This window comes from Schistocerca piceifrons, chromosome 8, assembly GCF_021461385.2.
Source record: "Schistocerca piceifrons isolate TAMUIC-IGC-003096 chromosome 8, iqSchPice1.1, whole genome shotgun sequence".
Classification (NCBI taxonomy): domain Eukaryota; kingdom Metazoa; phylum Arthropoda; class Insecta; order Orthoptera; family Acrididae; genus Schistocerca; species Schistocerca piceifrons.
In genome coordinates, this window is record NC_060145.1 from 260,979,807 (window position 1) to 260,984,045 (window position 4,239).

The 4,239-nt window shown below is 45.6% G+C and overlaps 1 non-coding gene across 1 annotated transcript; it reads right to left on the reverse strand.

Moving 5' to 3' along the window:
• Positions 1 to 3,268: 3,268 nt before the first annotated feature.
• On the reverse strand, positions 3,269 to 3,343 carry Trnas-cga. Its single transcript has one exon. It is a non-coding gene; the product is annotated as a tRNA-Ser (tRNA).
• Positions 3,344 to 4,239: the final 896 nt, after the last annotated feature.

The following is a 4,239-nucleotide window of genomic DNA, read 5'->3' on the forward strand; positions in this document are numbered from 1 at the left end:
AAAGGGTTTCGAGAGAACATGGGCTTGGCAATAGGAATGAGAGGAGAAAAACTAATTGACTTCTGCGTTAAATTTCAGCTACTAATAGCGAGTAGTCTGTTCAAGAATTGCAAGAGGAGGAGATATAATTGGAAAAGTCCAAGAGATACGGGAAGTCTTCAGTTAGATTACATCCTGGTCACGCAGAGATTCCGCAACTAAATATTGGATTGTAAGATGTACCCAGGAGCAGGTATAGACTCGGATCACAATTTAATAATGAAGAAGAGTAGGCTGAAGAGTAAGAGACTAGTCAGGAAGAATCAGTACACTAAGAAGTGTGATACGGAAATACTAAGGAATGAAGTGAAGTTGTCTGAGGCTATAGATACCACGATAATAACTATCTTAGTAGGCAGTTCAGTTGAAGAGGAATGCACATCCATAGAAAGGGCCATCACAGAAGTTGGAAAGGACAACATAACTACAAGGAAGGTAACTGCGAAGAAACTATGGGTAACAGAAGAAATATTTCAGTTTATTGCTGAAGGAAGTTGATACAAAGTATTCAAGAATATTTAGGACTAGAGAAGCAGAAGTCTCTTATAATTAAATAAATAGGAAGTGCAGGAAAGTTAAGGCGAAAAGTCCACACGAAAAATGTTAAGAAATCAAAAAAAGAAATGAATGTCGGAAAGACTGACTCAGCGCATAGGGAAGTAAAAAGAAACCCCCTATGGAATGCATCGATAGGGAAGGGGCACAGGATCCAGTATTAGAATCAGAATTGAAAAGAGCTTTTGAAGACTTCAAATCAAACAAGGCAGAAAGAATGGATAACATTCCATCGGAATTTCTAAAATCATTGGAGGAAGTGAAGTGTAGAATGTATGAGGCTGGCGATATACCATCAGACTTTCGCAACAACATCATCCATACAATTCTGAAGACAGCAAGATCCGACAAGTGAGAGAATTATCTCACAATCAGCTTAACAGCCCATGCATCCAAGTTGCTGAAGGGAATGATGTACAGAATAACGGAAAAGAAAATTCAAAACCTGTTAGTTGAAGATCAGTTTGGTTGTAGGAAAGGTAAAAGTACCAGAGAGGCAGTTCTGACGTTGCAGTTGTTAACGGAAAAGAGACTGAAGAAAAATCAAGACATGTTCATAGGATATGTCCACCTGGCAAAAGCGTTCGACCGCGTAAACTGCTGCAAGATGATCGAGATAAGAACCAAGAGGGAACAATAATAATGGAAGACCAATAATGAAGTGCTGGGATTGAAAAGTGTGTAAGATAGTGATGCAGTCTTTCGCCCGTAATGTTCAGTTCCTACACTGAAGAAGCAACGAGGAAGTGAAAGAAAGTACCAAGAGAGGGATTAAAATTCAGCTGAAAGTATATCAGTGATAAGATTCGTTGATGACGTTGCTGTTCTCAGTGAAAGTAAGGAAGAATTATAGGATCTGTAGAGTGGAATGGTTTAATGAGAACACAATATGAACTGAAGTTGAACAGAAGAAAGACAATAATAACGAGAAGTAGCAGAAGTAATAACAGCGAGAATCTTAAGATCAGCCTTAGTGATCACTGATGAGGCAGCAAAATAACCCATGTCGGTCGGAGAAAGGAGGACATAAAAACCAGACTTCCAACGGCCTTGCCGCAGTGCTAACACCGGTTCCCGTCAGATCACCGAAGTGAAGCACTGTCGGGCTGGGCTAGCTAGCACTTGGATGGGTGAAAACCGGTCTGCCGAGCATTGTTGGCAAGCGGGGTGCAGTCAGCCCTTGTAAGACAAACTGAGGAACTACTTGATTGACACGTAGCGACTCCGGTCTCGTAAGCTGACCTATGGCCGGGAGAGCGGTGTGCTGACCACATGCCCCTCCATATCCGCATCCAGTGATACCAGTGGTCTGAGGATGACATGGTGGCCGGTCGGTCCCGTCGGCCCTCATGGCCTGTTCGAACGGAGTTTAGTTTAGTTTAGTTTAGTTTAAAAAGCAGATTCGCACTCACAAAAAGGGTATTCCTGCCCAAGAGGTCCACTGGTATGAAACACAGGCCTTAATTTGAGGAAGACATTTCTGACAATGTACGTTTGGAGCACAGCATTGCTTGGCAGTGAAACATGGACTGTCGGAAAACTAGAACAGAAAAGAATCGGAGCGTTTGTGATGTGCTGTTAAAGAAGAACGTTGAAATTAACGTGGACAGTTAAGGTATGGTATGAGGAGAATGGTTCAAATGGCTCTGAGCACTATGGGACCTAACATCTGTGGTCATCAGTCCCCTAGAACTTAGAACTACTTAAACCTAACTAACCTAAGGACATCACACCCATCCATGCCCGAGGCAGGATTCGAACCTGCGACCATAGCGGTCGCGCGGTTCCAGACTGTAGCGCCTTGAACCACTCGGCCACTTCGGCCGGCTGAATGAGGAGATTCTCCGCACTAACAGGATGACAGGGTGACAGTACATGTGTTAAGACATCACGGAACAACTTCCATAGTACTGGAGGGTGCCGCAGAAAGTTCTGGAATAAAGAGGATGGCGCAGGAGAGGACTTAGTGGTGGGCCACATCAAACCCGTCAGAAGGTTGATGTATCCACATCTTTAGTGGGGTATGTATAGTGTGTATCTCACTTCTAGGTGCTTGACTCCCACTCTGTTGGCATTTTCAATAGTTTACTCACCACCGAGTTACACAACTTTTAACTTTATGGTTACACGTTTTGTCACCTTTTGCGTCATTACTGTCGCTCGAAGAAAGGAGGATATAAAACGCAGACTGCCAACGGCCTTAAGCAGTGGTAACATCGGTTTCCGTCAGATCACCGAAGTTAAACGCTGTAGGGCTGGGCTAGCACTTGGATGGGTGACCGGTCTGTCCAGCGCTGTTGGCAAGCGGGTACACTGTCGCCGTCATATCGTCAATAAATTTGATGATGAAACTTCCTGGCAGATTAAAACTGTGTGCCCGACCGAGACTCGAACTCGGAACCTTTGCCTTTCGCGGGCAAGTGCTCTACCATCTGAGCTACCGAAGCACGACTCAGGCCCGGTACTCACAGCTTTACTTCTGCCAGTACCTCGTCTCCTACCTTCCAAACTTTACAGAAGTTCTCCTGCGAACCTTGCAGAACTAGCACTCCTGAAAGAAAGGATATTGCTGAGACATGGCTTAGCCACAGCCTGGGGGATGTTTCCAGAATGAGATTTTAACTCTGCAGCGGAGTGTGCGCTGATATGAAACTTCCTGGCAGATTAAACCTGTGTGCCCGACCGAGACTCGAACTCGGGACCTTTGCCTTTCGAGGGCAAGTGCTCTACCATCTGAGCTACCAAAGCACGACTCACGCCCGGTACTCACAGCTTTACTTCTTCCAGTACCTCGTCTCCTAGTCGCGCTAGTTCTGCAAGGTTCGCAGGAGAGCTTCTGTAAAGTTTGGAAGGTAGGCGACGAGGTACTGGCAGAAGTAAAGCTGTGAGTACTGGGCGTGAGTCGTGCTTCGGTAGCTCAGATGGTAGAGCTCTTGCCCGCGAAAGGCAAAGGTCCCGAGTTCGAGTCTCGATCGGGCACACAGTTTTAATCTGCCAGGAAGTTTCATATCAGCGCACACTCAGCTGCAGAGTGAAAATCTCATTCTGGAAATTTGATGATGTTTACAGCACACCGTCGCAACTGCCCACAGACGCATTTTCCGCGATCGTTTACAATGCTTGCACTGCGAAGGTAATGACGCTCACTGCTTTGAGCTGGAACGTGGTTGTAACGAGGCCCACGAGAAAGACAGGCCGCGGCGCGTACGTATAGAAGGTAGTCCTGAACTCGCTCGAGCATGCTATTCTCACTGTATTTCCGTATTTTCTTCCATGTCTTACCGCGCTCAATCTATATACACTACTGGCCATTGAAATTGCTACACCAAGAAGAAATGCAGATGATAAACGGCTATTCATTGCACAAATATATTGTACTAGAACTGACATGTGATTATATTTTCACGCAATTTCGGTGCATAGATCCTGAGAAATCAGTACCCAGAACAACCACCTCTGGCCGTAATAACGGCCTTGATGCGCCTGGGCATTGAGTGACACAGAGCTTGTATGGCGTGTACAAGTACAGCTGCCCATGCAGCTTCAACACGAAACCACAGAGTAGTGACTGGCGTATTGTGACGAGCCAGTTGCTCGGCCACCATTGACCAGACGTTTTCAGTTGGTGAGAGATCTGGACAATGT